The 14,409-nt window shown below is 52.4% G+C and overlaps 32 non-coding genes and 31 pseudogenes across 32 annotated transcripts; all 63 read left to right on the top strand.

Moving 5' to 3' along the window:
* Positions 1–74: 74 nt before the first annotated feature.
* LOC143943548 (5S ribosomal RNA) lies at positions 75–193 on the top strand (annotated as a pseudogene).
* Positions 194–302: 109 nt separating this feature from the next.
* On the top strand, positions 303–421 carry LOC143953981 (5S ribosomal RNA). Its single transcript, XR_013269013.1, has one exon. It is a non-coding gene; the product is annotated as a 5S ribosomal RNA (ribosomal RNA).
* A 109-nt stretch (positions 422–530) lies between these two features.
* LOC143945173 (5S ribosomal RNA) lies at positions 531–649 on the top strand (annotated as a pseudogene).
* Positions 650–758: 109 nt separating this feature from the next.
* On the top strand, positions 759–877 carry LOC143947599 (5S ribosomal RNA). Its single transcript, XR_013265318.1, has one exon. It is a non-coding gene; the product is annotated as a 5S ribosomal RNA (ribosomal RNA).
* Positions 878–986: 109 nt separating this feature from the next.
* LOC143944543 (5S ribosomal RNA) lies at positions 987–1,105 on the top strand (annotated as a pseudogene).
* A 109-nt stretch (positions 1,106–1,214) lies between these two features.
* On the top strand, positions 1,215–1,333 carry LOC143953980 (5S ribosomal RNA). The gene has a single exon (XR_013269012.1). It is a non-coding gene; the product is annotated as a 5S ribosomal RNA (ribosomal RNA).
* Positions 1,334–1,442: 109 nt separating this feature from the next.
* Positions 1,443–1,561, top strand: LOC143945171 (5S ribosomal RNA; annotated as a pseudogene).
* Positions 1,562–1,670: 109 nt separating this feature from the next.
* Positions 1,671–1,789, top strand: LOC143947587 (5S ribosomal RNA). The gene has a single exon (XR_013265317.1). It is a non-coding gene; the product is annotated as a 5S ribosomal RNA (ribosomal RNA).
* A 109-nt stretch (positions 1,790–1,898) lies between these two features.
* On the top strand, positions 1,899–2,017 carry LOC143944387 (5S ribosomal RNA; annotated as a pseudogene).
* Positions 2,018–2,126: 109 nt separating this feature from the next.
* Positions 2,127–2,245, top strand: LOC143953723 (5S ribosomal RNA). The gene has a single exon (XR_013268779.1). It is a non-coding gene; the product is annotated as a 5S ribosomal RNA (ribosomal RNA).
* A 109-nt stretch (positions 2,246–2,354) lies between these two features.
* On the top strand, positions 2,355–2,473 carry LOC143945198 (5S ribosomal RNA; annotated as a pseudogene).
* A 109-nt stretch (positions 2,474–2,582) lies between these two features.
* On the top strand, positions 2,583–2,701 carry LOC143945440 (5S ribosomal RNA). The gene has a single exon (XR_013265119.1). It is a non-coding gene; the product is annotated as a 5S ribosomal RNA (ribosomal RNA).
* A 110-nt stretch (positions 2,702–2,811) lies between these two features.
* On the top strand, positions 2,812–2,930 carry LOC143954559 (5S ribosomal RNA). Its single transcript, XR_013269539.1, has one exon. It is a non-coding gene; the product is annotated as a 5S ribosomal RNA (ribosomal RNA).
* A 109-nt stretch (positions 2,931–3,039) lies between these two features.
* On the top strand, positions 3,040–3,158 carry LOC143943853 (5S ribosomal RNA; annotated as a pseudogene).
* A 109-nt stretch (positions 3,159–3,267) lies between these two features.
* LOC143954972 (5S ribosomal RNA) lies at positions 3,268–3,386 on the top strand (annotated as a pseudogene).
* Positions 3,387–3,495: 109 nt separating this feature from the next.
* On the top strand, positions 3,496–3,614 carry LOC143952833 (5S ribosomal RNA). Its single transcript, XR_013267971.1, has one exon. It is a non-coding gene; the product is annotated as a 5S ribosomal RNA (ribosomal RNA).
* Positions 3,615–3,723: 109 nt separating this feature from the next.
* On the top strand, positions 3,724–3,842 carry LOC143949570 (5S ribosomal RNA; annotated as a pseudogene).
* A 109-nt stretch (positions 3,843–3,951) lies between these two features.
* On the top strand, positions 3,952–4,070 carry LOC143951658 (5S ribosomal RNA). The gene has a single exon (XR_013266910.1). It is a non-coding gene; the product is annotated as a 5S ribosomal RNA (ribosomal RNA).
* A 110-nt stretch (positions 4,071–4,180) lies between these two features.
* LOC143943892 (5S ribosomal RNA) lies at positions 4,181–4,299 on the top strand (annotated as a pseudogene).
* Positions 4,300–4,408: 109 nt separating this feature from the next.
* LOC143954074 (5S ribosomal RNA) lies at positions 4,409–4,527 on the top strand. The gene has a single exon (XR_013269098.1). It is a non-coding gene; the product is annotated as a 5S ribosomal RNA (ribosomal RNA).
* Positions 4,528–4,636: 109 nt separating this feature from the next.
* On the top strand, positions 4,637–4,755 carry LOC143943831 (5S ribosomal RNA; annotated as a pseudogene).
* Positions 4,756–4,865: 110 nt separating this feature from the next.
* On the top strand, positions 4,866–4,984 carry LOC143950809 (5S ribosomal RNA). The gene has a single exon (XR_013266141.1). It is a non-coding gene; the product is annotated as a 5S ribosomal RNA (ribosomal RNA).
* Positions 4,985–5,098: 114 nt separating this feature from the next.
* LOC143953850 (5S ribosomal RNA) lies at positions 5,099–5,217 on the top strand. The gene has a single exon (XR_013268894.1). It is a non-coding gene; the product is annotated as a 5S ribosomal RNA (ribosomal RNA).
* A 109-nt stretch (positions 5,218–5,326) lies between these two features.
* LOC143949088 (5S ribosomal RNA) lies at positions 5,327–5,444 on the top strand (annotated as a pseudogene).
* Positions 5,445–5,553: 109 nt separating this feature from the next.
* On the top strand, positions 5,554–5,672 carry LOC143944643 (5S ribosomal RNA; annotated as a pseudogene).
* Positions 5,673–5,781: 109 nt separating this feature from the next.
* LOC143953202 (5S ribosomal RNA) lies at positions 5,782–5,900 on the top strand. Its single transcript, XR_013268306.1, has one exon. It is a non-coding gene; the product is annotated as a 5S ribosomal RNA (ribosomal RNA).
* A 110-nt stretch (positions 5,901–6,010) lies between these two features.
* On the top strand, positions 6,011–6,129 carry LOC143943878 (5S ribosomal RNA; annotated as a pseudogene).
* A 113-nt stretch (positions 6,130–6,242) lies between these two features.
* On the top strand, positions 6,243–6,361 carry LOC143954546 (5S ribosomal RNA). The gene has a single exon (XR_013269527.1). It is a non-coding gene; the product is annotated as a 5S ribosomal RNA (ribosomal RNA).
* Positions 6,362–6,470: 109 nt separating this feature from the next.
* LOC143950402 (5S ribosomal RNA) lies at positions 6,471–6,589 on the top strand. Its single transcript, XR_013265807.1, has one exon. It is a non-coding gene; the product is annotated as a 5S ribosomal RNA (ribosomal RNA).
* A 109-nt stretch (positions 6,590–6,698) lies between these two features.
* Positions 6,699–6,817, top strand: LOC143952800 (5S ribosomal RNA). The gene has a single exon (XR_013267942.1). It is a non-coding gene; the product is annotated as a 5S ribosomal RNA (ribosomal RNA).
* A 109-nt stretch (positions 6,818–6,926) lies between these two features.
* LOC143946701 (5S ribosomal RNA) lies at positions 6,927–7,045 on the top strand (annotated as a pseudogene).
* A 110-nt stretch (positions 7,046–7,155) lies between these two features.
* LOC143953412 (5S ribosomal RNA) lies at positions 7,156–7,274 on the top strand. Its single transcript, XR_013268497.1, has one exon. It is a non-coding gene; the product is annotated as a 5S ribosomal RNA (ribosomal RNA).
* A 109-nt stretch (positions 7,275–7,383) lies between these two features.
* LOC143945562 (5S ribosomal RNA) lies at positions 7,384–7,502 on the top strand (annotated as a pseudogene).
* A 109-nt stretch (positions 7,503–7,611) lies between these two features.
* On the top strand, positions 7,612–7,730 carry LOC143951646 (5S ribosomal RNA). Its single transcript, XR_013266899.1, has one exon. It is a non-coding gene; the product is annotated as a 5S ribosomal RNA (ribosomal RNA).
* Positions 7,731–7,839: 109 nt separating this feature from the next.
* Positions 7,840–7,958, top strand: LOC143943999 (5S ribosomal RNA; annotated as a pseudogene).
* A 110-nt stretch (positions 7,959–8,068) lies between these two features.
* LOC143951695 (5S ribosomal RNA) lies at positions 8,069–8,187 on the top strand. The gene has a single exon (XR_013266943.1). It is a non-coding gene; the product is annotated as a 5S ribosomal RNA (ribosomal RNA).
* Positions 8,188–8,296: 109 nt separating this feature from the next.
* On the top strand, positions 8,297–8,415 carry LOC143943720 (5S ribosomal RNA; annotated as a pseudogene).
* Positions 8,416–8,524: 109 nt separating this feature from the next.
* LOC143944778 (5S ribosomal RNA) lies at positions 8,525–8,643 on the top strand (annotated as a pseudogene).
* A 108-nt stretch (positions 8,644–8,751) lies between these two features.
* LOC143948368 (5S ribosomal RNA) lies at positions 8,752–8,870 on the top strand (annotated as a pseudogene).
* A 109-nt stretch (positions 8,871–8,979) lies between these two features.
* On the top strand, positions 8,980–9,098 carry LOC143952799 (5S ribosomal RNA). The gene has a single exon (XR_013267941.1). It is a non-coding gene; the product is annotated as a 5S ribosomal RNA (ribosomal RNA).
* A 109-nt stretch (positions 9,099–9,207) lies between these two features.
* On the top strand, positions 9,208–9,326 carry LOC143946700 (5S ribosomal RNA; annotated as a pseudogene).
* A 110-nt stretch (positions 9,327–9,436) lies between these two features.
* Positions 9,437–9,555, top strand: LOC143953411 (5S ribosomal RNA). Its single transcript, XR_013268496.1, has one exon. It is a non-coding gene; the product is annotated as a 5S ribosomal RNA (ribosomal RNA).
* Positions 9,556–9,664: 109 nt separating this feature from the next.
* Positions 9,665–9,783, top strand: LOC143945561 (5S ribosomal RNA; annotated as a pseudogene).
* A 109-nt stretch (positions 9,784–9,892) lies between these two features.
* On the top strand, positions 9,893–10,011 carry LOC143951634 (5S ribosomal RNA). The gene has a single exon (XR_013266888.1). It is a non-coding gene; the product is annotated as a 5S ribosomal RNA (ribosomal RNA).
* A 109-nt stretch (positions 10,012–10,120) lies between these two features.
* On the top strand, positions 10,121–10,239 carry LOC143954890 (5S ribosomal RNA; annotated as a pseudogene).
* A 110-nt stretch (positions 10,240–10,349) lies between these two features.
* LOC143946925 (5S ribosomal RNA) lies at positions 10,350–10,468 on the top strand. The gene has a single exon (XR_013265257.1). It is a non-coding gene; the product is annotated as a 5S ribosomal RNA (ribosomal RNA).
* A 109-nt stretch (positions 10,469–10,577) lies between these two features.
* LOC143946699 (5S ribosomal RNA) lies at positions 10,578–10,696 on the top strand (annotated as a pseudogene).
* A 110-nt stretch (positions 10,697–10,806) lies between these two features.
* Positions 10,807–10,925, top strand: LOC143953837 (5S ribosomal RNA). The gene has a single exon (XR_013268882.1). It is a non-coding gene; the product is annotated as a 5S ribosomal RNA (ribosomal RNA).
* A 109-nt stretch (positions 10,926–11,034) lies between these two features.
* Positions 11,035–11,153, top strand: LOC143945560 (5S ribosomal RNA; annotated as a pseudogene).
* Positions 11,154–11,262: 109 nt separating this feature from the next.
* Positions 11,263–11,381, top strand: LOC143950401 (5S ribosomal RNA). Its single transcript, XR_013265806.1, has one exon. It is a non-coding gene; the product is annotated as a 5S ribosomal RNA (ribosomal RNA).
* Positions 11,382–11,490: 109 nt separating this feature from the next.
* Positions 11,491–11,609, top strand: LOC143943998 (5S ribosomal RNA; annotated as a pseudogene).
* A 110-nt stretch (positions 11,610–11,719) lies between these two features.
* On the top strand, positions 11,720–11,838 carry LOC143946913 (5S ribosomal RNA). The gene has a single exon (XR_013265255.1). It is a non-coding gene; the product is annotated as a 5S ribosomal RNA (ribosomal RNA).
* Positions 11,839–11,947: 109 nt separating this feature from the next.
* On the top strand, positions 11,948–12,066 carry LOC143953791 (5S ribosomal RNA). The gene has a single exon (XR_013268841.1). It is a non-coding gene; the product is annotated as a 5S ribosomal RNA (ribosomal RNA).
* A 109-nt stretch (positions 12,067–12,175) lies between these two features.
* Positions 12,176–12,294, top strand: LOC143944777 (5S ribosomal RNA; annotated as a pseudogene).
* Positions 12,295–12,402: 108 nt separating this feature from the next.
* On the top strand, positions 12,403–12,521 carry LOC143948367 (5S ribosomal RNA; annotated as a pseudogene).
* A 109-nt stretch (positions 12,522–12,630) lies between these two features.
* LOC143952797 (5S ribosomal RNA) lies at positions 12,631–12,749 on the top strand. Its single transcript, XR_013267940.1, has one exon. It is a non-coding gene; the product is annotated as a 5S ribosomal RNA (ribosomal RNA).
* A 109-nt stretch (positions 12,750–12,858) lies between these two features.
* LOC143946698 (5S ribosomal RNA) lies at positions 12,859–12,977 on the top strand (annotated as a pseudogene).
* A 110-nt stretch (positions 12,978–13,087) lies between these two features.
* On the top strand, positions 13,088–13,206 carry LOC143953410 (5S ribosomal RNA). The gene has a single exon (XR_013268495.1). It is a non-coding gene; the product is annotated as a 5S ribosomal RNA (ribosomal RNA).
* Positions 13,207–13,315: 109 nt separating this feature from the next.
* On the top strand, positions 13,316–13,434 carry LOC143945559 (5S ribosomal RNA; annotated as a pseudogene).
* A 109-nt stretch (positions 13,435–13,543) lies between these two features.
* LOC143951622 (5S ribosomal RNA) lies at positions 13,544–13,662 on the top strand. The gene has a single exon (XR_013266877.1). It is a non-coding gene; the product is annotated as a 5S ribosomal RNA (ribosomal RNA).
* A 109-nt stretch (positions 13,663–13,771) lies between these two features.
* On the top strand, positions 13,772–13,890 carry LOC143943997 (5S ribosomal RNA; annotated as a pseudogene).
* Positions 13,891–14,000: 110 nt separating this feature from the next.
* Positions 14,001–14,119, top strand: LOC143946900 (5S ribosomal RNA). Its single transcript, XR_013265253.1, has one exon. It is a non-coding gene; the product is annotated as a 5S ribosomal RNA (ribosomal RNA).
* Positions 14,120–14,228: 109 nt separating this feature from the next.
* LOC143953790 (5S ribosomal RNA) lies at positions 14,229–14,347 on the top strand. The gene has a single exon (XR_013268840.1). It is a non-coding gene; the product is annotated as a 5S ribosomal RNA (ribosomal RNA).
* The last annotated feature ends 62 nt before the right edge of the window (positions 14,348–14,409 follow it).

Here is a 14,409-nt window from a genome sequence, read left to right as displayed (position 1 = left end):
GTATGCTTCCTCTCGATTGCCCGAGGTGACCACCTTGGCTTTTGTCAAGAGAGTTGTAAGTAGGGTGCAAGATCGCCTACGGCCACATCACACTGATTTCGCTCGATCTCGTCTGATCTCGGATGCTAAGCAGGGTCGGGCCTGGTTAGTACCTGGATGGGATACCGCCTGGGAATACCAGGTGCCGTAGGCTTTTTTCCATTATGTTGTTGGCTTTGGCGACCTGCTGTATTTTTCCTCTCGATTGCCCGAGGTGACCACCTTGTCTTTTGTCAAGAGAGTTGTAAGTAGGGTGCAAGATTGCCTACAGCCACATCACCCTGAATGCGCTCGATCTCGTCTGATCTCGGATGCTAAGCAGAGTCGGGCCTGGTTAGTACCTGGATGGGAGACCGCCTGGGAATACCAGGTGCCGTAGGCTTTTTTCCATTATGTTGTTGGCTTTGGCGACCTGCTGTATTTTTCCTCTCGATTGCCCGAGGTGACCACCTTGGCTTTTGTCAAGAGAGTTGTAAGTAGGGTGCATGATCGCTTACGGCCGCATCACCCTGAATACGCTCGATCTCGTCTGATCTCGGATGCAAAGCAGGGTCTGGCCTGGTTAGTACCTGGATGGGAGACCGCCTGGGAATACCAGGTGCCGTAGGCTTTTTTCCATTATGTTGTTGGCTTTGGTGACCTGCTGTATTTTTCCTCTCGATTGCCCGAGGTGACCACCTTGGCTTTTGTCAAGAGAGTTGTAAGTAGGGTGCAAGATCGCCTACGGCCACATCACCCTGAATGCGCTCGATCTCGTCTGATCTCGTATGCTAAGCAGGGTCGGGCCTGGTTAGTACCTGGATGGGAGACCGCCTGGGAATACCAGGTGCCGTAGGCTTTTTTCTGTTATGTTGTTGGCTTTGGCGACCTGCTGTATTTTTCCTCTCGATTGCCCGAGGTGACCACCTTGGCTTTTGTCAAGAGAGTTGTAAGTAGGGTGCAAGATCGCTTATGGCCACATCACCCTGAATGCGCTTGATCTCGTCTGATCTCGGATGCTAAGCAGGGTCGGGCCTGGTTAGTACCTGGATGGGATACCGCCTGGGAATACCAGGTGCCCTAGGCTTTTTTCCATTATGTTGTTGGCTTTGGCGACCTGCTGTATTTTTCCTCTCGATTGCCCGAGGTGACCACCTTGTCTTTTGTCAAGAGAGTTGTAAGTAGGGTGCAAGATTGCCTACAGCCACATCACCCTGAATGCGCTCGATCTCGTCTGATCTCGGATGCTAAGCAGAGTCGGGCCTGGTTAGTACCTGGATGGGAGACCGCCTGGGAATACCAGGTGCCGTAGGCTTTTTTCCATTATGTTGTTGGCTTTGGCGACCTGCTGTATTTTTCCTCTCGATTGCCCGAGGTGACCACCTTGGCTTTTGTCAAGAGAGTTGTAAGTAGGGTGCATGATCGCTTACGGCCGCATCACCCTGAATACGCTCGATCTCGTCTGATCTCGGATGCAAAGCAGGGTCTGGCCTGGTTAGTACCTGGATGGGAGACCGCCTGGGAATACCAGGTGCCGTAGGCTTTTTTCCATTATGTTGTTGGCTTTGGTGACCTGCTGTATTTTTCCTCTCGATTGCCCGAGGTGACCACCTTGGCTTTTGTCAAGAGAGTTGTAAGTAGGGTGCAAGATCGCCTACGGCCACATCACCCTGAATGCGCTCGATCTCGTCTGATCTCGTATGCTAAGCAGGGTCGGGCCTGGTTAGTACCTGGATGGGAGACCGCCTGGGAATACCAGGTGCCGTAGGCTTTTTTCTGTTATGTTGTTGGCTTTGGCGACCTGCTGTATTTTTCCTCTCGATTGCCCGAGGTGACCACCTTGGCTTTGGTCAAGAGAGTTGTAAGTAGGGTTCAAGATCGCCTACGGCCACATCACCCTGGATTTGCTCGATCTCATCTGATCTCAGATGCTAAGCAGGGTTGGGCCTGGTTAGTACCTGAATGGGAGACCGCCTGGGAATACCAGGAGCCGTAGGCTTTTTTCCATTATGTTGTTGGCTTTGGCGACCTGCTGTATTTTTCCTCTCGATTGCCTGAGGTGACCACCTTGGCTTTTGTCAAGAGAGTTGTAAGTAGAGTGCAAGATCGCCTACGGCCACATCACCCTGAATGCGCTCGATCTCGTCTGATCTTGGATGCTAAGCAGGGTCAGGCCTGGTTAGTACCTGGATGGGAGACCGCCTGGGAATACCAGGTGCCGTAGGCTTTTTTCCATTATGTTGTTGGCTTTGGCGACCTGCTGTATTTTTCCTCTCGATTGCCCGAGGTGACCACCTTGGCTTTTGTCAAGAGAGTTGTAAGTAGGGTGCAAGATTGCCTACAGCCACATCACCCTGAATGCGCTCGATCTCGTCTGATCTCGGATGCTAAGCAGAGTCGGGCCTGGTTAGTACCTGGATGGGAGACCGCCTGGGAATACCAGATGCCGTAGGCTTTTTTCCATTATGTTGTTGGCTTTGGCGACCTGCTGTATTTTTCCTCTCGATTGCCCGAGGTGACCACCTTGGCTTTTGTCAAGAGAGTTGTAAGTAGGGTGCAAGATCGCCTATGGCCATATCGCCCTGAATGCGCTCGATCTCGTCTGATCTCGGTTGCTAAGCAGGGTCGGGCCTGGTTAGTACCTGGATGGGAGACCGCCTGGGAATACCAGGTGCCGTAGGCTTTTTTCCGTTATGTTGTTGGCTTTGGCGACCTGCTGTATTTTTCCTCTCGATTGCCCAAAGGTGACCACCTTGGCTTTTGTCAAGAGATTTGTAAGTAGGGTGCAAGATCGCCTACGGCCACATCACCCTGAATGCGCTTGATCTCGTCTGATCTTGGATGCTAAGCAGGGTCGGGCCTGGTTAGTAGCTGGATGGGAGACCGCCTGGGAATACCAGGTGCCGTAGGCTTTTTTCCATTATGTTGTTGGCTTTGGTGACCTGCTGTATTTTTCCTCTCGATTGCCCGAGGTGACCACCTTGGCTTTTGTCTAGAGAGTTGTAAGTAGAGTGCAAGATCACCTACGGCCACATCACCCTGAATGCGCTCGATCTCGTCTGATCTTGGATGCTAAGCAGGGTCAGGCCTGGTTAGTACCTGGATGGGAGACCGCCTGGGAATACCAGGTGCCGTAGGCTTTTTTCCATTATGTTGTTGGCTTTGGCGACCTGCTGTATTTTTCCTCTCGATTGCCCGAGGTGACCACCTTGGCTTTTGTCAAGAGAGTTGTAAGTAGGGTGCAAGATTGCCTACAGCCACATCACCCTGAATGCGCTCGATCTCGTCTGATCTCGGATGCTAAGCAGAGTCGGGCCTGGTTAGTACCTGGATGGGAGACCGCCTGGGAGTACCAGGTGCCGTAGGCTTTTTTCCATTATGTTGTTGGCTTTGGCGACCTGCTGTATTTTTCCTCTCGATTGCCCGAGGTGACCACCTTGGCTTTTGTCAAAAGAGTTGTAAGTAGGGTGCAAGATCGCCTACGGCCACATCACCCTGAATGCGCTTGATCTCGTCTGATCTCGGATGCTAAGCAGGGTCGGGCCTGGTTAATACCTGGATGGGAGACCGCCTGGGAATACCAGGTGCCGTAGGCTTTTTTCCATTATGTTGTTGGCTTTGGCGACCTGCTGTATTTTTCCTCTCTATTGCCCGAGGTGACCACCTTGGCTTTTGTCAAGAGAGTTGTAAGTAGGGTGCAAGATCTCATATGGCCACATCACCCTGAATGCGCTCAATCTCATCTGATCTCGGATGCTAACCAGGGTCGGGCCTGGCTAGTACCTGGATAGGAGACCGCCTGGGAATAGAAGGTGCCGTAGGCTTTTTTCCATTATGTTGTTGGCTTTGGCGACCTGCTGTATTTTTCCTCTCGATTGCAAGAGGTGACCACCTTGGCTTTTGTCAAGAGAGTTGTAAGTAGGGTGCAAGATCGCCTACGGCCACATCACCCTGAATGCGCTCGATCTCGTCTGATCTCGGATGCTAAGCAGGGTCGGGCCTGGTTAGTACCTGGATGGGAGACCGCCTGGGAATACCAGGTGCCGTAGGCTTTTTTCCATTATGTTGTGTGGCTTTGGCGAGCTGCTGTATTTTTCCTCTTGATTGCCCGAGGTGACCACCTTGGCTTTTGTCAAGAGAGTTGTAAGTAGGGTGCAAGATCGCCTACAGCCACATCACCCTGAATGCGCTCGATCTCGTCTGATCTCGGATGGTAAGCAGGGTCGGGCCTGGTTAGTACCTGGATGGCAGACCGCCTGGGAATACCAGGTGCCGTAGGCTTTTTTCCATTATGTTGTTGGCTTTGGCGACCTGCTGTATTTTTCCCCTCGTTTGCCCGAGGTGACCACCTTGGCTTTTGTCAAGAGAGTTGTAAGTAGGGTGCAAGATTGCCTACGGCCACATCACCCTGTATGCGCTCGATCTCGTCTGATCTCGGATGCCTAGCAGGGTCGGGCCTGGTTAGTACCTGGATGGGAGACCGCCTGGGAATACCAGGTGCCGTAGGCTTTTTTCCATTATGTTGTTGGCTTTGGCGACCTGCTGTATTTTTCCTCTCGATTGCCTGAGGTGACCACCTTGGCTTTTGTCAAGAGAGTTGTAAGTAGGGTGCAAGATCGCTTATGGCAACATCACCCTGAATGCGCTCGATCTCGTCTGATCTCGGATGCTAAGCAGGGTCTGGCCTGGTTAGTACCTGGATGGGAGACCACCTGGGAATACCAGGTGCCGTAGGCTTTTTTCCGTTATGTTGTTGGCTTTGGCGACCTGCTGTATTTTTCCTCTCGATTGCCCAAAGGTGACCACCTTGGCTTTTGTCAAGAGAGTTGTAAGTAGGGTGCAAGATCGCCTACAGCCACATCACCCTGAATGCGCTCGATCTCGTCTGATCTCGGATGCTAAGCAGGGTTGGGCCTGGTTAGTACCTGGATGGGAGACCGCCTGGGAATACCAGGTGCCGTAGGCTTTTTTTCCATTATGTTGTTGGTTTTGGCGACCTGCTGTATTTTTCCTCTCGATTGCCCGAGGTGACCACCTTGGCTTTTGTCAAGAGAGTTCTAAGTAGGTAGGATGCAAAATCGCCTACGGCCACATCACCCTGAATGCGCTTGATCTCGTCTGATCTCAGATGCTAAGCAGGGTCGGGCCTCATTAGTACCTGGATGGGAGACCGCCTGGGAATACCAGGTGCCGTAGGCTTTTTTCCATTATGTTGTTGGCTTTGGCGACCTGCTGTATTTTTCCTCTCGTTTGCCCAAGGTGACCACCTTGGCTTTTGTCAAGAGAGTTGTAAGTAGGGTGCAAGATCGCCTACGGCCACATCACCCTGAATGCGCTCGATCTCGTCTGATCTCGGATGCTGTGCAGAATCGGCCTGGTTAGTACCTGGATGGGAGACCGCCTGGGAATACCCGGTGCCGTAGGCTTTTTTCCATTATGTTGTTGGCTTTGGCGACCTGCTGTATTTTTCCTCTCGATTGCCCGAGGTGACCACCTTGGCTTTTGTCAAGAGAGTTGTAAGTAGGGTGCAAGATCGCCTATGGCCACATCACCCTGAATGCGCTCGATCTCGTCTGATCTCGGATGCTAAGCAGGGTCGGGCCTGGTTAGTACCTGGAAAGGAGACCGCCTGGGAATACCAGGTGCCGTAGGATTTTTTCCATTATGTTGTTGGCTTTGGCGACCTGCTGTATTTTTCCTCTCGATTGCCCGAGGTGACCACCTTGGCTTTTGTCAAGAGAGTTGTAAGTAGGGTGCAAGATCGCTTATGGCCACATCACCCTGAATGCGCTCGATCTCATCTGATCTCGGATGCTAAGCAGGGTCTGGCCTGGTTAGTACCTGGATGGGAGACCACCTGGGAATACCAGGTGCCGTAGGCTTTTTTCCGTTATGTTGTTGGCTTTGGCGACCTGCTGTATTTTTCCTCTCGATTGCCCGAAGGTGACCACCTTGGCTTTTGTCAAGAGAGTTGTAAGTAGGGTGCAAGACCGCCTACAGCCACATCACCCTGAATGCGCTCCATCTCGTCTGATCTCGGATGCTAAGCAGGGTTGGGCCTGGTTAGTACCTGGATGGGAGACCGCCTGGGAATACCAGGTGCCGTAGGCTTTTTTCCATTATGTTGTTGGTTTTGGCGACCTGCTGTATTTTTCCTCTCGTTTGCCCGAGGTGACCACCTTGGCTTTTGTCAAGAGAGTTCTAAGTAGGTAGGATACAAAATCGCCTACGGCCACATCACCCTGAATGCGCTTGATCTCGTCTGATCTCGGATGCTAAGCAGGGTCGGGCCTCGTTAGTACCTGGATGGGAGACCGCCTGGGAATACCAGGTGCCGTAGGCTTTTTTCCGTTATGTTGTTGGCTTTGGCGACCTGCTGTATTTTTCCTCTCGATTGCCCGAGGTGACCACCTTGGCTTTTGTCAAGAGAGTTGTAAGTAGGGAACAAGATCACCTACGGCCACATCACCCTGAATGCGCTCGATCTCGTCTGATCTCGGATGCTAAGCAGGGTCGGGCCTGGTTAGTACCTGGATGGGAGACCGCCTGGGAATACCAGGTGCCGTAGGCTTTTTTCCATTATGTTGTTGGCTTTGGCGACCTGCTGTATTTTTCCTCTCGATTGCCCGAGGTGACCACCTTGGATTTTGTCAAGAGAGTTGTAAGTAGGGTGCAAGATCGCCTACGGCCACATCACCCTGAATGCGCTCGATCTCGTCTGATCTCGGATGCTAAGCAGGGTCGGGCCTGGTTAGTACCTGGATGCGAGACCGCCTGGGAATACCAGGTGCCGTAGGCTTTTTTCCATTATGTTGTTGGCTTTGGCGACCTGCTGTATTTTTCCTCTCGATTGCCCGAGGTGACCACCTTGGCTTTTGTCAAGAGAGTTGTAAGTAGGGTGCAAGATCGCCTACGGCCACATCACCCTGAATGCGCTCGATCTCGTCTGATCTCGGATGCTAAGCAGGGTCGGGCCTGGTTAGTACCTGGATGGCAGACCGCCTGGGAATCATTGCTGCCGTAGGCTTTTTTCCATTATGTTGTTTGGCTTTGGCGACCTGCTGTATTTTTCCTCTCGATTGCCCGAGGTGACCACCTTGGCTTTTGTCAAGAGAGTTGTAAGTAGGGTGCAAGATTGCCTACGGCCACATCACCCTGAATGCGCTCGATCTCGTCTGATCTCGGATGCCTAGCAGGGTCGGGCCTGGTTAGTACCTGGATGGGAGACCGCCTGGGAATACCAGGTGCCGTAGGCTTTTTTCCATTATGTTGTTGGCTTTGGCGACCTGCTGTATTTTTCCTCTCGATTGCCCGAGGTGACCAACTTGGCTTTTGCCAAGAGAGTTGTAAGTAGGGTGCAAGATTGCCTACAGCCACATTACCCTGAATGCGCTCGATCTCGTCTGATCTCGGATGCTAAGCTGGGTCGGGCCTGGTTAATACCTGGATGGGAGACCGCCTGGGAATACCAGGTGCCGTAGGCTTTTTTCCATTATGTTGTTGGCTTTGGCGACCTGCTGTATTTTTCCCCTCTATTGCAAGAGGTGACCACCTTGGCTTTTGTCAAGAGAGTTGTAAGTAGGGTGCAAGATCGCCTACGGCCACATCACCCTGAATGCGCTCGATCTCGTCTGATCTCGGATGCTAAGCAGGGTCGGGCCTGGTTAGTACCTGGATGGGAGACCGCCTGGGAATACCAGGTGCCGTAGGCTTTTTTCCATTATGTTGTTGGCTTTGGCGACCTGCTGTATTTTTCCCCTCGATTGCTCGAGGTGACCACCTTGGCTTTTGTCAAGAGAGTTGTAAGTAGGGTGCAAGATCGCCTACGGCCACATCACCCTGAATGCGCTCGATCTCGTCTGATCTTGGATTCCAAGCAGGGTCGGGCCTGGTTAGTACCTGGATGGGAGACCGCCTGGGAATACCAGGTGCCGTAGGCTTTTTTCCATTATGTTGTTGGCTTTGGCGACCTGCTGTATTTTTCCTCTCGATTGCCCGAGGTGACCACCTTGGCTTTTGTCAAGAGAGATGTAAGTAGGGTGCAAAGATTGCCTACGGCCACATCACCCTGAATGCGCTCGATCTCGTCTGATCTCGGATGCTAAGCAGGGTCGGGCCTGGTTAGTACCTGGATGGGAGACTGCCTGGGAATGCCAGGTGCCGTAGGCTTTTTTCCATTATGTTGTTGGCTTTGGCGACCTGCTGTATTTTTCCTCTCGATTGCCCGAGGTGACCACCTTGGCTTTTGTCAAGAGAGTTGTAAGTAGGGTGCAAGATCTGCTACGGCCACATCACCCTGAATGCGCTTGATCTCATCTGATCTCGGATGCTAAGCAGGGTCGGGCCTGGTTAGTACCTGGATGGGAGACCGCCCGGGAATCCCAGGTGCTGTAGGCTTTTTTCCATTATGTTGTTGGCTTTGGCGACCTGCTGTATTTTTCCTCTCGATTGCCCGAGGTGACCACCTTGGCTTTTGTCAAGAGAGTTGTAAGTAGAGTGCAAAATTGCCTATGGCCACATCACCCTGAATGCGCTCGATCTCGTCTGATCTTGGATGCTAAGCAGAGTCGGGCCCGGTTAGTACCTGGATGGGAGACCGCCTGGGAATACTAGGTGCCGTAGGCTTTTTCCATTACGTTGTTGGCTTTGGCGACCTGCTGTATTTTTCCTCTCTATTGCCCGAGGTGACCACCTTGGCTTTTGTCAAGAGAGTTGTAAGTAGGGTGCAAGATCTCATATGGCCACATCACCCTGAATGCGCTCAATCTCATCTGATCTTGGATGCTAAGCAGGGTCGGGCCTGGCTAGTACCTGGATAGGAGACCGCCTGGGAATAGAAGGTGCCGTAGGCTTTTTTCCATTATGTTGTTGGCTTTGGCGACCTGCTGTATTTTTCCTCTCGATTGCAAGAGGTGACCACCTTGGCTTTTGTCAAGAGAGTTGTAAGTAGGGTGCAAGATTGCCTACGGCCACATCACCCTGAATGCGCTCGATCTCGTCTGATCTCGGATGCTAAGCAGGGTCGGGCCTGGTTAGTACCTGGATGCGAGACCGCCTGGGAATACCAGGTGCCGTAGGCTTTTTTCCATTATGTTGTTGGCTTTGGCGACCTGCTGTATTTTTCCTCTCGATTGCCCGAGGTGACCACCTTGGCTTTTGTCAAGAGAGTTGTAAGTAGGGTGCAAGATCGCCTACGGCCACATCACCCTGAATGCGCTCGATCTCGTCTGATCTCGGATGCTAAGCAGGGTCGGGCCTGGTTAGTACCTGGATGGCAGACCGCCTGGGAATCATTGCTGCCGTAGGCTTTTTTCCATTATGTTGTTTGGCTTTGGCGACCTGCTGTATTTTTCCTCTCGATTGCCCGAGGTGACCACCTTGGCTTTTGTCAAGAGAGTTGTAAGTAGGGTGCAAGATTGCCTACGGCCACATCACCCTGAATGCGCTCGATCTCGTCTGATCTCGGATGCCTAGCAGGGTCGGGCCTGGTTAGTACCTGGATGGGAGACCGCCTGGGAATACCAGGTGCCGTAGGCTTTTTTCCATTATGTTGTTGGCTTTGGCGACCTGCTGTATTTTTCCTCTCGATTGCCCGAGGTGACCAACTTGGCTTTTGCCAAGAGAGTTGTAAGTAGGGTGCAAGATTGCCTACAGCCACATTACCCTGAATGCGCTCGATCTCGTCTGATCTCGGATGCTAAGCTGGGTCGGGCCTGGTTAATACCTGGATGGGAGACCGCCTGGGAATACCAGGTGCCGTAGGCTTTTTTCCATTATGTTGTTGGCTTTGGCGACCTGCTGTATTTTTCCCCTCTATTGCAAGAGGTGACCACCTTGGCTTTTGTCAAGAGAGTTGTAAGTAGGGTGCAAGATCGCCTACGGCCACATCACCCTGAATGCGCTCGATCTCGTCTGATCTCGGATGCTAAGCAGGGTCGGGCCTGGTTAGTACCTGGATGGGAGACCGCCTGGGAATACCAGGTGCCGTAGGCTTTTTTCCATTATGTTGTTGGCTTTGGCGACCTGCTGTATTTTTCCCCTCGATTGCTCGAGGTGACCACCTTGGCTTTTGTCAAGAGAGTTGTAAGTAGGGTGCAAGATCGCCTACGGCCACATCACCCTGAATGCGCTCGATCTCATCTGATCTTGGATTCCAAGCAGGGTCGGGCCTGGTTAGTACCTGGATGGGAGACCGCCTGGGAATACCAGGTGCCGTAGGCTTTTTTCCATTATGTTGTTGGCTTTGGCGACCTGCTGTATTTTTCCTCTCGATTGCCCGAGGTGACCACCTTGGCTTTTGTCAAGAGAGATGTAAGTAGGGTGCAAAGATTGCCTACGGCCACATCACCCTGAATGCGCTCGATCTCGTCTGATCTCGGATGCTAAGCAGGGTCGGGCCTGGTTAGTACCTGGATGGGAGACCGCCTGGGAATGCCAGGTGCCGTAGGCTTTTTTCCATTATGTTGTTGGCTTTGGCGACCTGCTGTATTTTTCCTCTCGATTGCCCGAGGTGACCACCTTGGCTTTTGTCAAGAGAGTTGTAAGTAGGGTGCAAGATCGCCTACGGCCACATCACCCTGAATGCGCTCGATCTCGTCTGATCTCGGATGCTAAGCAGGGTCGGGCCTGGTTAGTACCTGGATGGCAGACCGCCTGGGAATCATTGCTGCCGTAGGCTTTTTTCCATTATGTTGTTTGGCTTTGGCGACCTGCTGTATTTTTCCTCTCGATTGCCCGAGGTGACCACCTTGGCTTTTGTCAAGAGAGTTGTAAGTAGGGTGCAAGATTGCCTACGGCCACATCACCCTGAATGCGCTCGATCTCGTCTGATCTCGGATGCCTAGCAGGGTCGGGCCTGGTTAGTACCTGGATGGGAGACCGCCTGGGAACACCAGGTGCCGTAGGCTTTTTTCCATTATGTTGTTGGCTTTGGCGACCTGCTGTATTTTTCCTCTCGATTGCCCGAGGTGACCAACTTGGCTTTTGCCAAGAGAGTTGTAAGTAGGGTGCAAGATTGCCTACAGCCACATTACCCTGAATGCGCTCGATCTCGTCTGATCTCGGATGCTAAGCTGGGTCGGGCCTGGTTAATACCTGGATGGGAGACCGCCTGGGAATACCAGGTGCCGTAGGCTTTTTTCCATTATGTTGTTGGCTTTGGCGACCTGCTGTATTTTTCCCCTCTATTGCAAGAGGTGACCACCTTGGCTTTTGTCAAGAGAGTTGTAAGTAGGGTGCAAGATCACCTACGGCCACATCACCCTGAATGCGCTCGATCTCGTCTGATCTCGGATGCTAAGCAGGGTCGGGCCTGGTTAGTACCTGGATGGGAGACCGCCTGGGAATACCAGGTGCCGTAGGCTTTTTTCCATTATGTTGTTGGCTTTGGCGACCTGCTGTATTTTTCCCCTCGATTGCTCGAGGTGACCACCTTGGCTTTTGTCAAGAGAGTTGTAAGTAGGGTGCAAGATCGCCTACGGCCACATCACCCTGAATGCGCTCGATCTCGTCTGATCTTGGATTCCAAGCAGGGTCGGGCCTGGTTAGTACCTGGATGGGAGACCGCCTGGGAATACCAGGTGCCGTAGGCTTTTTTCCATTATGTTGTTGGCTTTGGCGACCTGCTGTATTTTTCCTCTCGATTGCCCGAGGTGACCACCTTGGCTTTTGTCAAGAGAGATGTAAGTAGGGTGCAAAGATTGCCTACGGCCACATCACCCTGAATGCGCTCGATCTCGTCTGATCTCGGATGCTAAGCAGGGTCGGGCCTGGTTAGTACCTGGATGGGAGACCGCCTGGGAATGCCAGGTGCCGTAGGCTTTTTTCCATTATGTTGTTGGCTTTGGCGACCTGCTGTATTTTTCCTCTCGATTGCCCGAGGTGACCACCTTGGCTTTTGTCAAGAGAGTTGTAAGTAGGGTGCAAGATCTGCTACGGCCACATCACCCTGAATGCGCTCGATCTCATCTGATCTCGGATGCTAAGCAGGGTCGGGCCTGGTTAGTACCTGGATGGGAGACCGCCCGGGAATCCCAGGTGCTGTAGGCTTTTTTCCATTATGTTGTTGGCTTTGGCGACCTGCTGTATTTTTCCTCTCGATTGCCCGAGGTGACCACCTTGGCTTTTGTCAAGAGAGTTGTAAGTAGAGTGCAAAATTGCCTATGGCCACATCACCCTGAATGCGCTCGATCTCGTCTGATCTTGGATGCTAAGCAGAGTCGGGCCCGGTTAGTACCTGGATGGGAGACCGCCTGGGAATACTAGGTGCCGTAGGCTTTTTCCATTACGTTGTTGGCTTTGGCGACCTGCTGTATTTTTCCTCTCTATTGCCCGAGGTGACCACCTTGGCTTTTGTCAAGAGAGTTGTAAGTAGGGTGCAAGATCTCATATGGCCACATCACCCTGAATGCGCTCAATCTCATCTGATCTTGGATGCTAAGCAGGGTCGGGCCTGGCTAGTACCTGGATAGGAGACCGCCTGGGAATAGAAGGTGCCGTAGGCTTTTTTCCATTATGTTGTTGGCTTTGGCGACCTGCTGTATTTTTCCTCTCGATTGCAAGAGGTGACCACCTTGGCTTTTGTCAAGAGAGTTGTAAGTAGGGTGCAAGATTGCCTACGGCCACATCACCCTGAATGCGCTCGATCTCGTCTGATCTCGGATGCTAAGCAGGGTCGGGCCTGGTTAGTACCTGGATGCGAGACCGCCTGGGAATACCAGGTGCCGTAGGCTTTTTTCCATTATGTTGTTGGCTTTGGCGACCTGCTGTATTTTTCCTCTCGATTGCCCGAGGTGACCACCTTGGCTTTTGTCAAGAGAGTTGTAAGTAGGGTGCAAGATCGCCTACGGCCACATCACCCTGAATGCGCTCGATCTCGTCTGATCTCGGATGCTAAGCAGGGTCGGGCCTGGTTAGTACCTGGATGGCAGACCGCCTGGGAATCATTGCTGCCGTAGGCTTTTTTCCATTATGTTGTTTGGCTTTGGCGACCTGCTGTATTTTTCCTCTCGATTGCCCGAGGTGACCACCTTGGCTTTTGTCAAGAGAGTTGTAAGTAGGGTGCAAGATTGCCTACGGCCACATCACCCTGAATGCGCTCGATCTCGTCTGATCTCGGATGCCTAGCAGGGTCGGGCCTGGTTAGTACCTGGATGGGAGACCGCCTGGGAATACCAGGTGCCGTAGGCTTTTTTCCATTATGTTGTTGGCTTTGGCGACCTGCTGTATTTTTCCTCTCGATTGCCCGAGGTGACCAACTTGGCTTTTGCCAAGAGAGTTGTAAGTAGGGTGCAAGATTGCCTACAGCCACATTACCCTGAATGCGCTCGATCTCGTCTGATCTCGGATGCTAAGCTGGGTCGGGCCTGGTTAATACCTGGATGGGAGACCGCCTGGGAATACCAGGTGCCGTAGGCTTTTTTCCATTATGTTGTTGGCTTTGGCGACCTGCTGTATTTTTCCCCTCTATTGCAAGAGGTGACCACCTTGGCTTTTGTCAAGAGAGTTGTAAGTAGGGTGCAAGATCGCCTACGGCCACATCACCCTGAATGCGCTCGATCTCGTCTGATCTCGGATGCTAAGCAGGGTCGGGCCTGGTTAGTACCTGGATGGGAGACCGCCTGGGAATACCAGGTGCCGTAGGCTTTTTTCCATTATGTTGTTGGCTTTGGCGACCTGCTGTATTTTTCCCCTCGATTGCTCGAGGTGACCACCTTGGCTTTTGTCAAGAGAGTTGTAAGTAGGGTGCAAGATCGCCTACGGCCACATCACCCTGAATGCGCTCGATCTCGTCTGATCTTGGATTCCAAGCAGGGTCGGGCCTGGTTAGTACCTGGATGGGAGACCGCCTGGGAATACCAGGTGCCGTAGGCTTTTTTCCATTATGTTGTTGGCTTTGGCGACCTGCTGTATTTTTCCTCTCGATTGCCCGAGGTGACCACCTTGGCTTTTGTCAAGAGAGATGTAAGTAGGGTGCAAAGATTGCCTACGGCCACATCACCCTGAATGCGCTCGATCTCGTCTGATCTCGGATGCTAAGCAGGGTCGGGCCTGGTTAGTACCTGGATGGGAGACCGCCTGGGAATGCCAGGTGCCGTAGGCTTTTTTCCATTATGTTGTTGGCTTTGGCGACCTGCTGTATTTTTCCTCTCGATTGCCCGAGGTGACCACCTTGGCTTTTGTCAAGAGAGTTGTAAGTAGGGTGCAAGATCTGCTACGGCCACATCACCCTGAATGCGCTCGATCTCATCTGATCTCGGATGCTAAGCAGGGTCGGGCCTGGTTAGTACCTGGATGGGAGACCGCCCGGGAATCCCAGGTGCTGTAGGCTTTTTTCCATTATGTTGTTGGCTTTGGCGACCTGCTGTATTTTTCCTCTCGATTGCCCGAGGT

The sequence above is a fragment of the Lithobates pipiens genome, unplaced genomic scaffold (assembly GCF_037356315.1).
Source record: "Lithobates pipiens isolate NorthernLeopardFrog02 unplaced genomic scaffold, aLitPip1_a1.2 Scaffold_30, whole genome shotgun sequence".
Taxonomy (NCBI): domain Eukaryota; kingdom Metazoa; phylum Chordata; class Amphibia; order Anura; family Ranidae; genus Lithobates; species Lithobates pipiens.
Note: the sequence above shows the minus strand (reverse complement) of the source record. Positions and strands in the feature narration are given on the sequence as shown.